Source organism: Vidua chalybeata, chromosome 3 (assembly GCF_026979565.1).
Source record: "Vidua chalybeata isolate OUT-0048 chromosome 3, bVidCha1 merged haplotype, whole genome shotgun sequence".
In the NCBI taxonomy this organism is placed as follows: Eukaryota; Metazoa; Chordata; class Aves; order Passeriformes; family Viduidae; genus Vidua; species Vidua chalybeata.
Genome location: NC_071532.1, coordinates 79,702,495 through 79,725,897, shown reverse-complemented (window position 1 = coordinate 79,725,897; position 23,403 = coordinate 79,702,495). Strand labels below are relative to the sequence as shown.

The following is a 23,403-nucleotide window of genomic DNA, read 5'->3' as shown; positions in this document are numbered from 1 at the left end:
ACTAATCATGCAGTCAGAGCAGCACATATGTTTCTGCATCAAGTGGTTTGAAGCTGCAGCAGAAAAACATTTGTTTAAGCACATATATCCATGGGCAGTTGTGAAACACAGGTTGACCTAAAACAAACAAGGCACTGCAAGCTGCTGCGTCAATGAACTGCATGCTAGCTGGATCCTAAAGCTAGACACGTGAAGAAATTAATGCCTGACAGCCCAAATTGAAACATATGATGCAGCTTCTAAAACCTTTGTGGTAGTCAGTTATTTTGCTGTTTGTTCTTCTGTAGTAGGTTTTAAATATACCTTGTTATAAGTTTGTAATGGTTCATTCCATGTACCCCATTTGGCTTCCCTGATGGTTCAGTCCTGAGTTGTTTACCCCAAGATTTACCTGCCAAGTGTATGTCAATCCACATGTCAACCTCCTTGTACCGCCTTTGTTCCCTTCTGGAATGCTCCCCGGCCTTCATCCCCTCCTCAAAGCAAGATTGGGGTGCAGGGCTTGCTCCTTCCCCTTGGTGGCTTCTATTGGATAGCCCTTACCCTGCACTCCTCCCCTAATGCCTTCCTATTGGTAAAAGGTTGTGTCCTTCCCTTATTCCCGCCCCTCCTTAAAAGCAGTTTTTTGCCCTCAGCTATTGTCACTTGCCCCTGAATCCTTTAGGGAACAAAACTTCCTTGGAACTCAAACAAGTGACCCCTCTCTATTCCGTTGCCTGGTTTCTCCCCGCTGCCACCCGGGGGGACTCGGTGACAATCCAGGGGTGGCCGCTCTCGTGACTGCACACCAGGCTCGGGGACTGAGCTGGCTGGGGAGCACCTTCCCTGTGACTGCTTAGCCTTGCTGAAAGGTGTGTCATGAGACTGAATTGGAGGAGAGTGGGTCTGCCAACCCTTTCCAGGGACTATTCCACACTCACAGTCTGCAGTCACGGCAGGACTCACACAATTCCCGGAAAGCCATGGCACTCTAAGCCTTTGCTCTGATTATGCAGCTTTCATGCCACTAGATTTCTCTGCACTCTTGGGAATCTGTTTCAACTGATCAGAATCAATAATATACTGTTGTATCTTCCCCAGAAAGGGAAAGAACTGACACACTGGAGCTGCTGTGGCATTCAGCAGCTGCATTTTTTATAATATTTCAGCATTGAAGATGAGGATGAAAAAAGCCCTGAAAAAGGCACCATGACCAGTCTGCTGTCTTATAAAACAAAGGTCTAAACAGCGAAATGCATTAATTTGTTTTGTTGACCATGAAGCAAGTGAATTGTACCTAATTCCAGAGAGAATAAATAGGGTGAGCTAAGTGGCCACATAACCTCACTTAAACAGTGAATCTTCTCTCTGAAAATTAAGCTGATAAAGTATGATGCATGTCAGGTGTGTTTCCCAGCACACAATGCACTTATGTCTTTGATCAGATGCTGGCTTACCCAGATGTGGGATGTTCTGGTCATTTGCATGGCTGTTGCTTTCAATTAGATGCTCTTAGGTGATATTCTCTGCAACAAAATTTATCCTATCTTACCAAAATACCCTCTTACTCTATTTTAATCCTATTATGTCTTAAAGAGAGGGAAGTGGTAACATATGTGAAAGAGAAGAACTGATTTTAGGTTTTTACTACATAGTAACACAGCTGCATTCTGAGGTGGCAAATGTGTCCTTTCCTCTCCTTTTAGACATGAAGTACTGTAGCACACTCTAAAACAGAAACGTGACTTTCAAGTGCTGCATCATCCAAACCAGAAAAATTAATAATATATTCTTCTATTACCAGCTTCATTTTCCAGCTCAAATGATCCCTTCACCATAAACTAACATTTTCTCTATTATTCCCTATTATTGAATCATTCCCCACAGTAACTCATATAATCTTTCTCCTATTTCTAACCACTACTCCTAATCAATCCTTCTTCTTTAAACTCACACAACACACCTTTCATGAGGATTTACCTCCAACCTGCACTATGTCAGCTATACTGCAGTAGGAGATAAAGTCTTGCTCACAGTTTCTCCAGGAAAAGCAAGATTACTACAAAAATAGTTGTTTGTTTCCCAGCTGCAGCAGCAGGTAAAATCTAGAAGTCAGAATCCCCTTCAGGGCCTGGCTGGAGATGCCTTTCCTTGCTTATGTTTCTTGTCTTTTTTCTCTCCTCAACTTCCTTGCCCTTTATAGGAGTAAAACAGCAGGCTAAGATTATTTCAGGTTTAGAAGAAGCATGATGGAAAGATAAAGAGGAACTGAACAGGAAACCTAAGAAGAAAGGAGGAGAAAGCAGTATATCTTGCTATAAATGGAAGTGTAGGGAAGTATATGCACTAAATAAAAGACATGTAATTGGGGTGCATTAACACGCAGGCATCAACCAAAGAAATTACTTGAGTTTCCCTCACACTCTCCTTAACTCCCAGTGTAAAAGCAATACAGTTATCTCCAGGATTCACCACTGGCAATATGCCAGAGAAATTAGATATTATTGTTGTTGGTCAATGCAGTTTTGAATTTTAATTTAATGAAAATCAGTCTTTCTCTTTTTGTCCAAATTTAGGCTTCTGTTCAGAGTCTGTTTGAGGCAAATCATAAGACAACCTTCTCATCTCTTACACTTTTATTTTCTGAAATGCCTCAGAAAACCCAATAGACAGGTAAAACTGACATGGGAAATTATAGAGCAGCACCAGAGGTCACATGCTATGCCTTCAAACAGTCTGTTAGGAAAATATTTATTAAAAACTACTGTGGTAAGGTGCTTTACAAACAAAGTGGCCACAAGGAAACAAGCCAACTACTTTGGTTAATTCTTCACTTGCTGATGGCCTGGAGGGTATAATTGCAGTTTAATTTTGCTTTTGTCTCTAAACTGTTAAATTTTTTATCTAAAAAGAAAATCTGCCAAACCTTGAAAGCCAAGAAATAGTCTACCCTCTTCATACCCTGCAATGTTTATAGTTAGTCATGTCATAGAAACCAGTATACAGATGTAAACTGGGTTTCTAAGAGTCTCCCTTAGCAAATGCTACAGGAGCAGAGCACACTGTTATGTCATGCTGAAACTCCTGGGATATCTTGTCACATACTCAATGTTGCCACAGTGTCAGACATGGCCATCTCTTGTGTGCACACCCTTTTCTCAACATACCAAACCCAAATGCTACCTGACATATGATTTGAAATACCAGTAAGATGTGAGGAGGGGGGAGAGAGAGCATGACATAAAATGGATGCATTAGAGAACAGAAATAAATGATATCTTTTATTGAGAGATTGGTTATATGCTCACATTTACACACAGTCTTTATTTTTACATGCAATATGAACAGTCAAATCTACCATAACTCAAAAAAAAAAAAAAAAGCCAGTAGAGGAGATTACAGGACAATGTGGCACTGTTATGTAACACTTTGAAACTATATAGGTTGAACACATGTCTTCATTAGGTTATCTTTTGAAAACTTCATGGAAAAAAAAGCAAGTTTGGAAAATTAGCTGCTTAAATTCTCTCTTTGCTTCCTGGCAATTAAAGCTGGAATGAGAATAAATACCTCCCTGCATGAGGTATGAGGATTAATTTGTTTGTGTATATAAATGGGTATTTAAGTATCAACTACTATTTTATTTTTAACACTTTATTGGGACTACTGCGTTCCTACCAGAGTTCAGCTTTTGGCAAGAGATTAAGACTGAGTTAAAACAGGAACAGGTGTTTGGAAGATGATATGGCTGCAATAAAAGCACAAACCAAGAAGATGAAGGGGGAAAAATTATATAAGGCATTCATTTGTATGTGAAATAGAGAGGCACACAGAAGAAAACAAAACCACAATAACTAAGGGATATTTAGGGAAATGTCTTTTCCTACTGTGATTCATTCCCAAGGGGACAGAGTCTGAGCAGGGCTGTCCTTTGGTCCCAGGTCATCCTGTTCCTGTACAATCTCATGATGCCTATGAAATGACCAAGCATTCAGGAAACACTGCTTAATACTGGTTGGGTAATAAAACATTTTCAAAGCCTCTAAAGGATGTTGGATTTTAAGGCCACTCTCAGTGAGATTTGAGCTCCTAAATTCTATCAGGTATTTTTACAGTGTGGATTTCTGGTCTCTAAGATCCCTATAGCCATTACTAGGTCAAACTGATTTTTATTTCTAGGGACTGAGCACATTCTTTTGCCAGCTGCAATCAGAACAAAAGCTGAAACCATCCATTTTAAGGCTCAAACTCATGAAAACAGATGTTTTCTTGGTAAAAAGAACCGTTACTGACCTTGAAGCTTCATAAGAAAATACAGTATTTACCATTTTTAGAATATTTTTCCCGTAGCAGTAAGATAATTGAAGATAAAAGCTTTCAAGTAGTTTGTTTTTTTAAAAGCAGTCTGTGCTCAAACATCAATTCTGCAAGTAAAACCTCTTTCCATCAAGATTTACTATTAATTTCATACTAAAGTAAAAGTAAATAAAGTGAAGATTTTTAAAAGCAAAGATCTGTGGGGAAGTAGGTGTTGAAAGATGTATGAGGTTTGTTACTACTGTGTTTATTGCCACATTCTAGTGAGAGTAGGACGTGATGTACAAAATAAATAAAATTTAACTATGGAGATACTGGGAAGACTCTCCATGGGCAGCATGAGCCCTCAGCTCTGGGAGCTCTCAGCGTGACTGAACCTCAGAAGTCAAAAGTTTGACTGAGAACATCACAAGAAATTAAAATGTTTGTCTAGACAATATTGACGTCCCTTATGTCTTTCATTTTGAAAAAGTGTGCCTGTAGAAAACTGAGAGAAGGAATGCAGTAATGTAATTTCTGCATGCTAGATGTTTATTTTCCTGGTATTATACGATTCTTGCATTTTAAGAAGGTTTAATACAATTAACTTTGACTTCAGTACATTAACATTGCATCCTTTCTAAGAATTTCTTGTCAGTAGTCACCCATGAGGGAGAAGTCTATTACATTAGCAAGAGAGTAAGAAAGATTTTTAAAACAAGTGATGACAGAAAATTCTCTTTGAAAACAAAACTGAAAAAACAATTTTGACCAGAGACAAATTCCCTTGTCCTTTTGATTCTAATGATTTCCTCAATAATAACATGGTTATTCAGGAGTTGAATTTTGCCCTGGATCTTTGATTCTGTACACACGTTGGGATAGCTCTATTGTCCAAGGCAGGCAATTATTCATGTTGTGAGTGCTTTAGACTCATAAATAGCTTATGGATTCCTGCCTCTGCACCAGACAATTTTAAACACTCATTCTCTATCAGGACAGATTTGGAAAATTTTGATGAATGCATCAATTAATGGCAATTGAAAGTTAATTTGCCTTCCAAAATGAAGGGCTGTACAAGGAACCAGGGGGATCTTAAGACAGAGACTGACCCATTGATGATTCATAATGTTATCTACCATAACAGGACTAAATTACATGAAATACAAGAATTCCATGAGGTCTCAGCTATAAACCAGACCAATTACTGTGAGTCTGTGAAGTAAAAACTGCTCACAGAATCTAGGATAAACATCTGATAGCATAGAATCCAGAGCAAAACCCTTTCTAAACCAGTCTCTTCATCAGATTCCTATCCCAGTATGTCAGAAGAGCAGCAACAGTGGGAAATGCAAGTTAACACTCTCAAAGCAGAGGTCAGACTGACCCCACTCACTGGCATCAGGACAGCAACTTCCACTGCAGGGACAGGACTGACCTTTTGCAACAATGTCCTTCTGCATACTGTAGCAGGAGTGGAAGATTCTGAATCTCAGAACCCTGATACAGTTCTTCTCAATTAACCATGGCTATTAAAAACAGGAATAAAGCCCACACAGAGACATTCAATAATTCAAAGCCAAACACTCATCCCAAGCACAGCCTTTTTTCCTCACCAAATGAAATCTCAAAGTTTATACAAGGATCCCAGCAGACTTCACTATTGTATTTCACCAGAGAAGCATGCATTTCTTTGGTGGAAGGTTAAGCAATAACCAAACACTCTTGCAAGCTTCCTCCCCACTGTGTTGACATGCCTGCATAGTCACTGGGTAATGCCAAAGAGGCAGAAGGAAGAGACAAGGTTACATGAACAAGAGGCTGGGGGAGATGGAAAGGCTACCTTAGATTAGACGGGTTGCTGCTGAATAGAAAACTACCACCCTCAATACCACAGCAATGGGAGCTAATGTACAGATGATTAAAATAGTCAAAATAAAGGTACAGGCAATGTCATGTGAATGAACACTGAATGGACATGGTATTAAAACATCTGCAAATACACTCTGTGTACACTCTGTGTTCCACAGGCAGCTTTTCACCATATTCACCTTTATACAGAGAAGTCAAATAAGGAAGCAGAATACAGAAGGCAGCTTTCCATATCATCATATCATATCATATCATATTCTGTTACTTCCTAAAGTTATTTTCATGTCTGATTTATCATGGAAGATACAGGTAAATGACTCCATATGGCTTCTCTGAACTCCAAGTGACCCTGCCTAGAAGCCCCAGACCTCTGCTCTCCCCAAAGATCTCTGTTACTTCTTCTAAATTGTGAGGAAGAGTTCACATCCTTAAAGATGTGAAATGTAACAAAAATTAATCAAACAGGAAAACCTCAGGCATTTACACACATTTAAATACAACCACCAATCCAATTTCCCAAGAAAACCTTCAGAGAACTGGATTTAAATAGTGGAGTGCAGATGCATCTGTTGAACAGTGCACCCTCTCCTCTTCCACCACTCTTATTTACACATTTCATTTCTAACAAGAACATATCAGCTCTGAAACTGAGGGATGTGTATGCATCTACTACCACAGCATATGCTTGCACTGTGACAGAACCAAAGGGTTAACAAGACAGAAATTCCTGTGAGCATTACCTATCTCTCTTCATAACCATTTTATGGAGCTCATAAACAATCTGTTTTCCCCCCATACTCACTTTCTGCAGCCTCTCTTTTCTGTCCACCTTTGCCATGCTTTGATTTAAATTTGAAATAATCTCCTTGGATCATGCACCATGTTTTTAATTTTTCAGCCAAGTGCTATGCACAGCTTTTATCTGTAATAGTAACAGATTGCCCAAGGACACACACAGTGAGTCATGGAAAAAGTAAGGATTTCCTGGCTCTTAATCCAATGCTCAGACAAGGCCTCTCATGTTTCCAATTTTCTGGAGACGGCAGGTGGGGAGAAGACAAAAGAAAAGAAGATGGGAGGGACGCTTTTTTAGGTAAGCAAAATAGTCAACCAGAAAAAAATCTGCACAAGCTCTTCTTCTTCTCAGTTTCAGATAACTGTTGTAAGAGTAATCACAGAATCTGCTGAAGAGCTTATATTTGGTTTTAAAAAAATGCAATGGATAGAACAGAGGAAATATATCAATCAGCAGGAAAAAGACACAGAAAAATTCTTAAAGCAGAAAGAAAAGAACGAGTTTGCTCAATAAGCCTGGAAATAAAAGAGAAAGGAACTTACTTGTTTTCAGGGCAGAGGGATTTGGAAGCTTGCTCCCAAACAGGAGTGTAGGTAGCAACATTAGATATGCCCACCATAGAACTGTGAAATAACCTGGAGGTTGTGAACATGGAATTAGGTGGCATAAACCACTTCTCACCTTAGCACACTCCAGAAACACTGTTTGTTACACTGGTCTATTTAACTTAGGAAGCTCATTCCCCCCAAGACCAACTATAATTAGCAAGAGATGAGGAAGATTCAAGAGACAAATACAGAGTTGATGTATCAGCATCCCCAAAATAACTAATATCCATCCTAATAATGCCACCTACTCCAAAACACTATCCAACTGTTTACAAGACCCATTATGTCATAAAAGAACAGGAAAATAGTATTTCATCCCCATAAAAGTAGGCCACCCATCACATTCTGAAAAGGGATCCAAGCAGAAAAATAAAGAGATTACGATACAAGTTGTACTCATTTATCACTGCAAAGCACAGCTCACACATGGGCTTTGACAGCACCTTGGATAACTGGCTGAAATGAGACCCATTTCAAAAATGAAACAGATGTTAAAACACTGGTGTCAAACAAAGACATTAACTGCACACGTGCATGGGATGCGCAGGGACTGCTTGTCTCATTGGGCTGGGATAATGTAATCATTTAGAAACTACTTCCAACCAGTATTCACTCCTGACCTAACCATCACTGAAGAGACCTAGTGCAACATCCAACAGGTGCAGTCAACCCTACACCTCAGAAACTGAGTGGCTTCTTTAGGTCCCTACTCACCCCAGTTAAACAGCTGACTGCAACATCACCATGGACAGCAAACTGCTGTCAGCAGAGGGTGAGAACTGAGTGAGCCAGGAGGCAGTACCTTCCAGATTCTCAGAGACACACAAGCAGTGAGGAGCACAGCATTAGCCTGCACGGTGCCCGAGGCCCTGCTGACAAAAGACACTGAAAAGCTGAGGTACTCAATGCCGTTTTTGCCTCAGTCTTTACTGATAATCAGCCTGCAAGAATCCCTGAGACCAGTAGAAAAGTCTGTAAAAAGAAGACTTACCCTTCACGAAGGAGGACCAGGTAACAGAACATAGTGGACATAAATCTGCATCAAGAAAAGTGTTGCTAGCAAGTTGAGGGAGGTCATCCTTCACCCCAAATCAGCACTGGTAAGGTCACATCTGGACTGGTGGGTCCAGGTCTGGGCTCCCCAGTACAAGAAAGATATGGACTTAATGAAGTGAGGAAAAGGCTAAAAACAGGCTAAGAAGGGACCATGAGGATGACTAATTAAGTGTCTTTCATATGAGGAGAGGCTGAGAGCTAGCTGGGACTGTTCAGCCTGGACAAGAGAAGGTCCAGGGGACCATATCAATGTGTAAAAATACCTGATGGGAGGGAGTGAAGATGAGAGAGCCAGACTCTTCCCAGTAGTGCCTGCTGACAGGACAAGAGGCACTAAGCACAAATTAAAGAGCATGAAATTCTTTCTGAACACTTTTTGACCGCAAGAGGCTGCCCAGGGAGGTTGTGGAGCCTTCATCCTTTTAGGAATTTAAAACCCAGCTGGGCATGGTCCCAGGTAATCTGCTGTAGTTGACTGTGCTTTAGCAGGGGGTTGGACTAGATGATATCAAGATGTCATGTCCAACCTCAATGACTCTGTGACTCTGTAAATGTATTTCTGTTGCATGCATTTTTTAAGTGAACCACTAATTAACAAAGATTAGTAGTAACTAAGGCATCCTAGAACACAAGTGGTTCAAATGTTTTGTAAAACTTACAAACTGGACTTTATCTACTCTGCTCTTTTTGGGGGGTTTAGACTGCAAATTTCCCATTCCCTCTTAATTTTGCTGCCTAAGTTTCTTTTTATACATCAATCTCCTTCATTCACTTGAAAGATACTTTAGTCAAATATGGACAGAAAATACTTCTCTGAATTAAACCAATTTTGGTTGACTTCTCTTCTTCACTCCTCCTTTGCAACCTCTTTTATTTATATTACAATACAGTGTGAATCTGTCCTTCAGCTCATGGCTCTATGTAGTCCATATTATTCTCTTCAAGCTTCTTTTCCTCCCCACTCTTTTTCTTTGTCTGTTTCCCAACCACTGAATACTTTCCAGTTTCAGATGAAAAGAACAATTAGGTTTTATTATTATGAGATGTTTTCTTGTACTGATAAAAATCTTATCATGCAAAACAAAGCTAGAACAATTTCTTTAACAATCAGATTTTCATGTTCATTTTTAACTTCTTTTTAGAAAACATTAATGACCTTCAAGAAGAATCAATTTTCCAGATTCTTTCTTCCAGTTCTTTTTCTTATTTTTTAATCCAATTTTACCCTCAAGGATAAATATATATGAACAAAGTATACACTGGAGTCATTACTCCCTAGAGGCATCATTTTGGATTATTGAAGTATAATTATTACAGCATATTGGTCTGCTTTAATACTTCCAAAATACTGTTTAAAACATCTTCCTTAGGGCAAGGCCACTGAAAAAATACACTATTGAACTGTAATTGCCTGCATTATAAAAAAAAAAAAACCAACAACCATTTAGCATTTCCCAAAGTTCAGTGAATGAAAAATAGCATAAATTAGTAGAAATGTAGAAAGATGATTATCAAGAACATATTAGAGATGTTCCAAAGCTGAGGATTACAGCATGACCTTAAGGTTTGAAAGAAATAATCTGAAATCTCCAAAATTCTACCAACTTTATAAGATAAACACTAAGAACTACCAAAGATCAAAACCAGGCACTTAACATTTCTGCATGAAAACCTTTAATAAAACTGTACTGAGTTAGTGGAAAAAATAAAAATGAAAAATTGTTTGTCTCAAACTTCTAAAACAATCATTCTTCTAGACTTCTCACACTAAACCCCTTGTTGCTTGACACACAACATGAATAGGTATTTTTTATCCACTTTGAACATCTGCCACATCATTTCACTCACTTTATATCCTGAATTTAAGTATTTTGTACAAAATTCTATTGTACTGCATATACAACTAAAAACAACTCCCAAAAGGGATTTTGATCCCCAAAACCCTAAATTTCCTTACGAAGCCAAATTAAATTAGCATAGTTGCTTACATGTGCAGGGGTTACTTTTATAATGTGACTGATCCTCCCTACCTTTACTTATTTCAAATAATTAACTGTCCCTTAGCTTGCTTTTAAAATAGAGTTTTTAATTTTTAAATCTCAGGGAACTTTCCAAAAATCTAATTTTTTTCACATTACACATTTTTTATGCACAGGCATAGATACATGTCCACTCTGCATTACACAAAGTCCAACTAACGGAAAAAATGCTTTGCACTTTTCCCTATCTTCTATCTCTGGTTGATCTTCTCTTTTCAACTATAAAACACAAAGCCTGTTTAAAAAAACAGAAAGACTGAAAAACAGAAGGAAAGAAAAGCACAGACCTTGATCACCAGGAGTAAAATTAAATTAGTTAACTGCTAGAAGCATGAAGCATTAATGAACTAGAAATAGAGTATTTTTCCCTTATGAGGAACATTTATTCAGTGTTAATTAAATTCTTTTATTCAAAATCTATACTTACCCAAGTGTAAAAATATTATATCATATCCATAACTGCAGAGTGTAAGCAAGTACTACATTATAAGCATCTTTTCCCCATCTAGTGGAGTGAGGCCTTAAATCATTTATACTGATTGAAGTCTTCAAATAAAGGACAAAAAAAAAAAAATCAACAGAGAACCCTCTGCATGAACCAGCAGCCACAGCTATTAATTCACTTGTCTAACAAATAGCTATTGGAGATTAGCTGCAAGCATTTGCTTGCAAAGTTCACATGCAATAGTGGTAATGAGGAACTTTCAGAGTTTGCAATAATTATTTCTCTACAATATATCCAGCTGGCTGGTTTATTCATTTGCAGGCCAGTTCTGCACCACTGAAGGCAAAGAGAGTTTTGATATTAACTTCAAAAGGTTCAGGGCCTGCCTACAATGTTGATCTATCACCACAAATGCTTCAGGTGAATTTCTGTAATATCACACGAACTAATTAAAGCAAAGCTGCCACCACTAAAGGACTACCACTATAATTTTGAAGCTTACAAGATGAGAAAAAGGCTCCTAAGTCTTCAGTTGGACACCCCAAATGATTGCCTAACCTTAAAAACCACTCAGTATTTGTTCATTTGAATGAGAATTTTATGTGATCCAAAGTCCTGGCAATTTTTATTGGAATGGTGAAAACTGGACTGACAAGTCACTTCTGCATAAACAGAGTGTCATGTAATATTAAGATAATATAAATTTTTTAAGATAATATAATAATTTACATGAAAATCTTTTTCTGTGACATGCATCTTCTTCAAGATGATTACCTTGTTGTAAAGAAATATTATGGGTTGTTTAGAGAATCACATTGGGATAATGTTGAATATTTGTCATATTTATTCAGGCATTCAGCTGTTTTGTAAATTATCTGAATGCAGGCTGGGAAAGGAGTATAATCCAACAGTGACACTGCACTTTAGTAAGTATTAGTACTTTAACTAGTATCAGTATTGCTGTAAAAGAGTCCCTCTTGACTTCTTCATTGTTTTGTATTAGGAATGCATGCTCTGCCTTTGCAGGAAAGGCTTACATAAAATGATTAGCTATGAAGTGTCACCAGGGTTTTCTCCAGCTTCTGAACTACACTTAAAAAATACAAAAACATTGTCTCACTGCTGACAGCTCATTTTAACTAAATTACAGGAGCACAATCATTTCCAGGTGGAATCGGAGCTCTGCTTCATCTAAATCTGGTGTTGTAGATACCACCTTGTTGAATGCTAGAAGATGATCACTCAGAAGGTGATCTAATTACCAGGCAAATGGGAGAATGGTCTCTCCCCAAACTCCTCACATAGGAGTGGCCTAAAAAACATAGAATAAGACTCGGTAGGTCTTTCTAAATCATTCTTAGCATTGAGCCATATAGCTCAGACACATAAAAGCTTACAGAACAGAATACAGTAAGTTTTACAGACATTATTTAGTCACATTATACATCCTATCTTAAAATAGGAAAAGCAGTCACTTAATGGAATATATCCTCAGGACAATCATGCAGAATAGACACTTCTGATTAATTTGACTAGTCATTAGCTACTGCTCCACAAAAATACAGCTGAAAATGCATTTCCTTTCTGTGCAAGCAGAGAAGGTAACTGCAATATGAAGGTTTCTGTGTGTTCAGCTGTTCAGCAGACTTTTTTTTTTTTTTTTTTGTAAAATTTAAGAAGTACAGTTGATTCTACTTTGCTACAAAAAAGGATTTAAAGCCCTGTTGTTCCCCACCCATACCTGAAAATAGGAAAATACAATTAGGTAACTGTAAGCATTAGAAGTTAGTATCTAAACAGGGAAAAGGTGAAAGAATTACACAACTATCTGCTCATAAATGGCATGGAAACAAAGCAAATTTCTATCTAATAAAAATGAGAAAGTAACATGGAAACTCATCAGTGTGTAAAACTCAAAGTGGTTAACAAATTGGGAAACAAGAAAGTCCTAGAATTTCACTTCTGTAAATCTAGCAGATGATGAATAAATCAGACTTTGTATGAAAGCATTAAATAAAAAGTCAGCAGCAAGCTCTCTGGTGAGTTAAGAAAGAAATATGTTAGCTAGTCACTCCCCATTACACAATAATAGCCTTTTTTTAATTTGGTGGGACATATGAAAACAGAAAGTATGTCAAAGACTGGAGCATCAACAGCAAGAAAACCTTTTATTTAAAGCTGAATTATGCAGGTATATAGTTATTGATAAGAAGCAGAACAAGTCAGCAGTACCAGTCACAGGAAGTGAGAATATCTGAGCAGTAAAATGTTCAGTCATTTTCAGGATAATATTTAGAAATGCCATGCATTCTGGAAGAAGCTGGAAGTGCACTTAGTAGCCAAAATATTCAGTACGATTAAAATAACATCTTCACTTGTACAAATTTTCAGGCAAGATTCTTTTCCATGCCAAGGTGCTTAATATTTTTTTCCTTCTATTTTCCATATAAAACTCAAGCTCACTAAAAGCAACAGAAGAAATATAGCTCCCTGATCTGGTTTCATTTATCTACAATGCCATAGCTCACACAAATAATGGAGACTGGGAACTAGTGTTTTAAAATAATCTCTTTCTCTATATACCATGCTTTTATAGTTTACATTAGCTATATAAGAATAATTTTTTTCTTTCTTTTAAGGCAGAATCATTTCCTATTTTACTTGTCAAGCTTCTGGGAGACAGATGAAGAAACTTTAACCAAAATGCCTGGCAAAATCCAAACAGAATCACATTCTGCCCACCCAACACTCCCTGTGATCTCACTCTGCTGTGGCACCTTCAGATTTCTGCAAGTTTTTCTACATATTGCTAAATGGTTGCCACTTTTCACCTCAAGGCATGACAGTTTTCTATTGGATGCTAAACAGTCTCCTTATTTCAGTAGGTTGTGTTAATGCTTATATACCCTTTTGCCCTCCTCTTTCTTCCCACAGGAATATTCCAAATCTTATTTTAGGAGCTCTATAAAATGCATTGGCTGAGATACCTCCACACACTCCCAGGTGTAAACCTTTATATCAAAAGCAGTGGAGCTATTACAAAGAAATATTCACACAATTGATCTTTTCTACAGATCAAAGCAGCAAACAACTTAGAGAAGGAAATAATCTTGTCCTTTTTTTGGCCAGTCAGAATTATGTTGGTGTATGTCAACGAGAACATCATCAGACTAGTAAAAGGGTAGTTGGTCTATCTCATTTCTTACACTTCCCTTCAGGTTTTTCCCTACCTCTGGACAGACAGTGCTCTGTCCTGTTCCCCCATGCCATGTTTCTGCCCATTCTAGCTTTCCTAAACAGAGTTTTCTTCTTTAAAAAGCAGAAGCTTTCAAGCAGGACCATTTGTCATCAGCCACCACCCCCGGAACAGACCTGTGATTTAAGCACAAAGATTTAGAGCACACTACTCTCTACTGACATTGCAACAGAATGATGGACTTCCTGCTTCTGAGGGAAGGCAAATTCTATGTTTCTCACTGGAGGCATTACTGACTTCTTCACCAAAACATCTATTCCAGACTCATTTTCAACTGACAATAAAAAGAGGAGAACTTAACAGCTCTCTTCCTTTTTGTCCACCATGTACTTTATCATAGTCAAGTCATCGATTCAATTATTATGCTCTGGGTTTAGAGCCTTCTGTTTATTTGTCCATTTGTCTCCTTGAAGACATTATTACAGTTTCCAACTCTTCAACCTGTAACACTCCTGAGCTGTTCTAAGTGCCTTGGCAAGCTGACCTGTCTGTTAATAAAATGCTAGAATTTATTGACAACTTCCCTCAGGATTCCTCCAAATCTTGTAATTTGTGACAACATCATATCTGCTCTGGCCTATAGCTAAAATCTAAGAGAGTTTTATCCATCTATTTTTAAAGCACTTTTAAACCTACAAAGAATCATCCTTATAAATACATCTTTTATTCTGCAGAGCTTTCTGGACTCCTCAAGTAGCTTCAAAGCTTCCATCCAGACTCTTATTGGTAATGAACAATGTTGTAGCTTTCCATAACAACACACATTCACAAAACACATAGCATAACATGAACTTCTAAGGAAAATCTCCATTATAGAATAATTGTTATTCAATGACTCAGTATTATTTTTAAAGCAAAAGAGCTCTTTGTAGCTGATAATGTGATTTCTGTGCATTTTTAGCTACAGTATTGACACTTGCACCTCACATAAATCAAGCTATTAATTCCAATCTGGGTAGAGCTAAGATTATCTCAGATGCCAAGGTTTTGGAAGGAAGCAGCCTTATACAAACCACATTGAACATGTATTGCAGTAGCTGGTTGCACACAGGTCTAAATATATCTTTTCAGCAGAGCTTGTTTCTCAGCCACAAACAGCCTCAATTAATAAATAGGAATGGATGTTCTAGTAGTATATCAGACCTTCCATAAGACTTCTTTATGTATATATTCAGGTACATAAAACACGGGTATTTGTCTTTTCCACAGTATGGTGCCCATTGATAAAGACAAACTCTCAGTTTCTGCTTAATTGTGCATTACCTACACAACTACTCGATCATTAGGACATAACTGCACTTTTTGATTGCAGAATTACTTGGAAAAATCAGACAGTTCACAATAGATGAAAACTGGAAAAATTAGTTCTGTCTTCACCCCCTTCAAGCAGTTTATTCACAGGCTGTACCAGACTATCTAAACACAATCCCTGCAATTAACTGTACATTCATATCTAAATGGTAAATGACTGCATTGGTTTTGCATAGCAAGGTTTTGGTAGCAGGAGGCTGCAGGGGTGGCTTCTGTGAGAAGCTACCAGAACTCCCCCCATGTCTGACACAGCCAATGCCAGCTGGCTCCAGCATGGACCCACAGCTGGTCAAGGCTGAGCCCATCAGTGGTGGTTGTTGTGCCTCTGGGATAACAGCCTAAAGAAGGGGGAAAAACCCTGTTCAACAATCTGGGAGACAGAAATGAGCATATGTGGGAGGAACAGCTCTGCAGACATCAAAGTCAGAGAAGGAGAGGAGGTGTTCCAGGTACTGGAGCAGAGGTTCCCCTGCAGCCCATGGAGGAACCTGTGCCAGAGCAGGTGAATGCTTGAAAGATGCAGTAACCCTGTGGGAAGGCTGTGCTAGAGCATGATCTTGGATGGACTTGTGGATAGAGAAGCCCACACTGGAGCAGGTTTGCTGGCAGGGCTTGTCAGCCCACACTGGAGCAGATAATGAAGAACTGCAGCCTGTAGGAAGGGCCCATGTTGGAAAAGCTCATGAAGAACTGTCTCCCATGGGAGGGAACCCACACTGGAGCAGGAGAAATGTGTGAGAATCCTCCACCTGAGAAGGAAGGAGAAGCAAAGACAATGTGGGATGAACTGACCATGGCCCCCATTCTCCCTATCTTTGCGCTGCTAGGAGGAGCTGTCAAAGAATTGAGAATACAGTTCAACCTGAAAAGGGAGAACTTGGGGGTAAATATTTTCAAGATTTTGTTTTACTTCTCATTATCCTACTGTGATTTGATTGCTAGCAAATTCAGTTAATTTCCCCAAGTCAAATCTGTTTTGCCCATGACAGTAGCTGGTGAGTGACTTTCTCCCGTCCTTTCATTGACCCACAAGCTGTTCATTGTAGTTTCTCCCCCTGTCCAGCTAAGGAGAGGAGTGATAAAGCAGCTTTGGTAAGCAACCAGGGTCAAACCCCCATGATGCATCTTTTTGATGCATCTTTTTGAGCATCTTTTCTAAGAAAACTGCTTCGAATTGTATAACCAGATGCTTATGTAACAGGTGGCTTTTGCCATATTCTAGGTAAAGGGAATTGCACAGAAATGAATTGTTCTTCCAGAGGATCTTCTCTCTCAAGCAGCAGGAGACCATACTTCCAGAGGAGGCACTTGCCTGCATGTTACATGTTCACTGCTTCTTACTTGGAGCTCATGGCTTTTTTTGTAATTTAATCTACTTCTGTTTATAAGTGGAAGTTTACTCTCTCTTGATTTCCTCTTTACTGGAGAAAAGAACCATTTACCCTTTCCGAGAAACTGATGACACATTTTGAATCTCAGTTTAGGACCTCTGCTGTCAAGGGTCTGATTTTCCACCACTGAGCACTGAAACAATCACAAGTTTCAGTGAGCTTCCACAAGTAAGCTCAGCTTACATTTTTCCCATTCATAGCTTCAGTTTCGGCTTGCACATGATTGATTTCATTCTGTTTCAGGAGAGAATATAAATGGGCAGCTCCTTCCCATTAGAGGAAATGTAGCCATGCCACATATTAGATAAGGGACATAATACCTTCCCATTAGCATGTCCAAAGCAGCCACAGATATCACAAAACCATAGCCGAGAATGTGAGCCTGTGCTGCAGATCTGCATGAGTCATACAGGGACACATAAGGACATGCTGACATTGTTCAATAAGGTCCTGCATATACAGAACTGAACAGTTCTCAGCCAGGAGACATTATGCTTTAATATAGTGTATGCAGAATCAGTATGAAACATTTTTGGTACAGTTTCAACAAGAAAGTAAAAATACTAATTATAGTTCAACTAAAAAACTGTTCCCTCTGAGACTGAGGTTAACAACAAAAGAAAGGGATAGTCTCAACATATATACCTGAATGCTCCAGAGATACTTTTAAAAGATAGCTTAAGCAGCAGACAAAATATTAATTTCTTAATTGAATATAGAAATTTCTATAATTGTGCAAAGAAGTATTCAGATTTGTCATTGAAACACTAACTCTCTTAATATCATTTGCTCTTGGCAGCATTTATTCATAATTTTATATTTTAATTTGTTCATACAGTTTTATAATTTTTTCCTAATTATTCTGCCGTGTTTAAATAGATTTATTATGGCTCTTATTAAATGCAGAAAAACATGAAAAAACTCCCAAATATATACATTATAAGTTTTTTTTATTTAAAAGCCACTGAAATATTTGTATGTATATTTTACAAAATTACGTCTGCTTTCATATATAAGATTTGGGTACTTCTTTCCTGTTTAAAATAAATCTTTTGAAATTAAACTTAAAAACTTACACATAATAAGCACAAATAAAACAGAAAAAAAATCCATTCTCTGTCATCCTGGAAACCTATCTGAGTTAGTCAAAACTACAAAAAGCACGTAGCAGGTACTTTTATAGTAACCTGCAAAAATCAAAACAGCATTATTTTGGGTAAAATCTGAGTAGCCAAAAGAGGCTGGCTGGGTTTGTTCACTGTAGTTTACATTATATAGAACTGGTCCGCTAAGGAAAACAAACATGACTGCATTTAAACAGATTACAATGTATTTTCAGTGGTTGCTTCATAATATTGTCAATCTTAATGCAGAAGTTTCAAAGACATAGGCAGCTGCAAGCTTGAGAGAAATATTTTTTAAAAATTTTTATTGTATCTAGGAACTCATCATTTGTCTGTGAAATACTATAGAATATATATATTCAGACCTCAAATTTATTTTGTGAGAGATTTTCACTAGGCAAGTAATAGCCTGTGATTTAAAAAAATGTTTAAAGGGATAATAAGCCATTTTACTGCATAAATTCAGTTATTTACTTTTCCTTTCTGACGTAGTTTAATAAAAGACACAATATTTTGAAAGCCATTTCTTCACTCCTAATATTTTCTTTTATTGTATTTTTGTCGTGGCTTTGCTGCTGTTTGACAATGCTCCAAAGGAGTGGAATCCAGCTTAAAAGAATATGTACATCTCCTCTAGCTCCAAATGCTCAGAACAAATTGAAAAGCTGAATAGATTTTTGTAAATTTTACTTAGCTGTTAGCTTCAAAAAGGATTGTCAAAAGACACAAGTGCATCTCTTATCTTCAGCTAACTTCTTGCAATAAATGATTTTGAAATTGCTTTTCATATACATAGTGACATAAAACATAAAAGTATCAATATAAAAAACCACCAAATATCAAGGGACACTTTAGTTTGGAACAAGCATAGACCTGAGAGACAGCAGTAATTTTATATTTTGTTTTCCATGACCCTGTTGATACTCATATACTAGAGCTACTAAACTATAACGAATACTGTATTTATTTTCTGAGCAACTGATATTCTATATTTCTAAACCAACTTGCCTTTAGCAAGTTTCCTGCACAGTATTAAGAGACTAAATGACAGAGAATTGACAGGCTGTTCTATAAGAAACCTTGGGTTTCGCTTCTTTTTTGAAAGAAAAATAACTGCAAATGAGTTTTTCCTTTGGAGACACCACTAGGGATTCTTACTGCAATGGCAGAATAAACAGGTTTTTGTTTTTTCTTAAACAGGCTTCACTTCTCTTAACCAAAGCAGACAGTGTTGAAAGCTACCAGGGGCACTGGATGCAGCTCCAAAAACTATCAAGAGCTATTTGACACAAAATTTTGAAACAGCTCAGCAGTTCTTAATCACAATCTTCCCTCAATTTCATGCAACTGTAAAAGTAAAAATAAAACCATGATCTGTTTAACTCTGAAAACTGTTGTTTACAGTCTGTGGCTTTATGAATAGTGCCTTGATAGGGCAAATAAAATGTCTGGTTTCCCACAACAATGGCAGTGAGAGAAAATGTGCTCAAAAGCCCCATATATCATCATAAGAATTCAATATACAGGACATTTTCTGTTCCCTGTGCTTGAATTCAGAGAAAGACGAGATAAGGTTAGAAAAACACAGCAGAGATTACTTGTCACTTTAAAGCATCTCCCTGTGTTAACTGCTCCGTGCTGTAGGCTCTGAAATACCAACACAGCCTCTGAGACTCTGCTGAGAAGAAGCAGCTGAGCAGTGCTGTGATAAAGTACATGATAACTCAGGTGGGTGCTAGCTACAAGTGTTTGCAAGTATTAAGAATAATACACAAAGTAAAGCCCAACTGTACCTAAAGCAAAGGGCTGACAGCTCAGGTGGTGGACAGTCACATAGATTGAGTGTGTAATAAGGTAACACAGCTTTCCATGCAGTGTAATGGAGCTGAAGAGAAAGGAGCAAAACAATGCTCAGAGCAAAAGCAAACTAAAAAAATTAATCATTTGTAGTAGCAAACTCCTCTCTCCCTTCTTACTGCTTTTCTCATTGCTCCAGGGTAAGTATCAAGTGCCTCAGTCAATCCTATTACCTTGATCTGAGACATCCTTAGTGTGGGTGAGGGATTACGAGCCTGGGAAGGTACAAATCAGGGCTGACAAACTGTGTTCTCCAATAAACCTGGGAGCTGCCACCAACCAGCAAGCAACAGTCTATCTTCTTTGGTCCTTCAGAGTTCACAGGCTCAAGCTTCCTAAGACTTAACTCTCTATCATCCACCAAAAAATGTCACTGCAGTTGTTCAGGTGAAAAGAGAGATGAGCCAAAGACAACTTAGTACCTAGGCTCAACAGCCCAGGAAACTTATAAACTGGCTGTAGTAAGCACCTTAAACTCAGCAGAGCTATGCAGCACAGTCTGCTGCTGCTCTTCTCTTCCAGGCTCCTCTAGCAACATAAATCACACTGAAATATCTTTATGGGGTCAAAACAGAATTGAAAAGTGATTTCAAATATTATGTTACTAAGCAGTAGCACACCAATGGAAAATAAAATGTAATTTATGTTTCAGCACTGATACAGAGTCTGCTAGTCCCAGAGAGTACTTCCAGAGCACAAGGCAGAACAGAGTTTATTACAGATTATTAACAACTAAGCAGATTTCCTTTGTGTGCTTTTTACAGCCTAAGCATCACCCAATGCAGATGCATACCAAGTAAAATTCTGGCTTGTCAACACTGCAGTACTGTAATATAATTGGGAGAGAGGCTAAATACATTCTCAAAAAACATGGGTGTCAATGAGATCATTTTTTGTTACCTAATTAAAACAAATTGGATTTTAAAAGCCATCCTGACAGGGTATGAGGAATTAAACTGTAACTTTTAGATCATTACATTAGAGCTGCCTGTTAGATACATTTCCAAATACTGTATGAAAACATCAAGAAAAGCACCAGTAAAAAGCAGTGGTACATTTAACACGTCACCATGTGTCCAACAGTGGAAACACATATAAATGAAAGGAGAAAACTCTGGCACTTTCTGGGGCTGTTTTTTCCTGCTAATTCCTCCAGCATTCAGTTGCAAGAGCCTGCCCCTGTTGAACAAGACAGCCACTGTTCCACTGTGTAGGTAACAGGGAACTCTGTAATAATTTCCAGTTCAAATACAAGTTTCATTATAATACAGAATTAAAATGTTTTAAATTTTTCTAGACAACTGCCAGATTAAGGTCTACCACAAAATAAAGCATAACTAGTTTTGTCATTTTGCCCTTACTCCATTAAGATCCATGAAATATCAGTTTTCAATTAGCACCCTTTTATTATTCCCTTTTTGGCTCACAATCTTCACTATTTTGGATGCAGCGTGATCTTATGCCCAGGCAACAGCACAATTTAGTATCATTATTCAAGCTCTCTTCATATCTTGCCAACTTTTTCCAAGAAAAATACAGGAAAACTAGGATCTGTAATTCTAGTATTTGCTGAACATGAAGAAGCAAGCCAGAAAAAAAAACCAAAAACGATAAGGCTGGTAGACCATTATAAAGCATCATGGAAAAGCCTGGGCAAACTTTGTTTCTGTTTCATGGATTCACTGAGATCCCAACAAGGTTTATAAGGATAAAAATAAATAAAACAATATTTTACTGGACAATGTTTGCCCTCTAGAACAAACACTTGGTGATATTGACTGTCAGCCAAGGAGAGTGACAGTTGGAGTCACAGAATTTTATCAAAAAGCCATTTTCCTTTCCTCTCACTTGGCAAAATAGAACATTATCTTAGCAGAGCAGGTTTCTGAACTTGGGCTTTTCAAAAACTGCAAAGTGTGTTGCTGTGAAAGACAGGACATTGTCACATTGCCAACTTTGGCACACAGGCAGGAAAACCACAATCTGTGCAGGCCAGTGCTCAGTAGATGAGCTTAGCATAGTACTCTTTGCTTTCATCTGTTCCACAGAAATCTGGGGTTGAAAGGCCATGGTCAGAGGGTCTCCAGGGGATGCATGGGGATGTCCCACCCCACGGCTGACATAAGCCTATGCTTTCAGGACCTCCACCATGTGCCTCTAGGGCCATGGTTTCTTTACAGAGGTGGCCTCACAAAGCTAAAATCACCCAGGAGCAATTGAGCACAATTGTCCCGAGTCAGCCAAGGAAAAAAAGGAGCTCTGAATATGCACAGAAACAATACAGGACATAGAGCCTCAGCATACTGAAAGAGACTCCTATTTGACCTGTCATGAGTAAAGCAGGGAAGACTTTACAACAGATAACTGTAATGTAAGAGAAAAGGAATTCATCCTCTTGCCTTAGACAACCAAAATGTTCACTTCTTAATAGGAAACATGGACTACTCAACTGCATGGATTACTACTGCTGGCCAGTCCTTGAAATTTATAATTATTGCAATCTATTGGCATCCAGGAGATTCTTTAATTTTATGGCCTCTGAATGTACAACCCAATAACAATTCTGACCTTGGGTATTAAAATAGCATTGAAATGATCAGTGGCTGCTGGTGTACCCAAGTGATCACCACGTACAGATTCCTGTTTCCAAGCACACAAGATGTAAAGTGAGAAACAATGCAGGTACCTATTTCCTAAAACAGAGTTTTCAGCAGCTGTACATCAGTGTAACTCTCTTAAAGTCAATTACTTGATTTTGTTTTACAACCATTTTTTTGTTTTTGCTTCAAAATATACAAAAAGACTACTTTTCAGTAAACATAACTCAGGGACACTAATTAGATGTGCCTTAAGTACAAACAGGAAATATGGATGAATAGAGGCTACCCAATTTCACGTTAGAAATTGTTAAGGACATCAAGCCCCACTAAGATGATGATTCTTTCATAGCTGCCAGAACAAACACAGACTCAGTACACTTCCTGCTCAACAGCTGCTTACTTTAGATTTGCATTAATACTCAACCTACTGACTATGTAACTACAGGGGAACACAGAAGCATCATAAAAAGTCTGAGTTGCTATGTCTTATCATCATGAATTCAGTTGTCTCTGTAGCATTTGTAAAAATCATACTCTTCAACCACATTACAAAAGAAATAAAAATCACAATTTAACATGCCCGCAACAATGTTTCCTTTGGAAAATTTCTATGATTGCTGAGAATTTCCAAAGTAACATACAGAAAAATATTTTCACCACTGGAAATATTTATTTTTTGCTGAGGATTTTATTTTTTAGGCCCACAAGATTTTTTTATAATTATTCTAGATACTGTAGCCTAAGTTTGATGAAATTTCTTTAAATTTCATCAC

The 23,403-nt window shown here is 38.0% G+C and overlaps 1 protein-coding gene across 2 annotated transcripts in view; it reads right to left on the bottom strand.

Annotated features, from left to right (window-relative positions):
• The window catches only part of UBE3D (ubiquitin protein ligase E3D), a 78,576-nt gene that overhangs the window by 9,337 nt on the left and 45,836 nt on the right, over nucleotides 1–23,403 (bottom strand). The gene's annotated exons all lie outside the window — the stretch shown is intronic.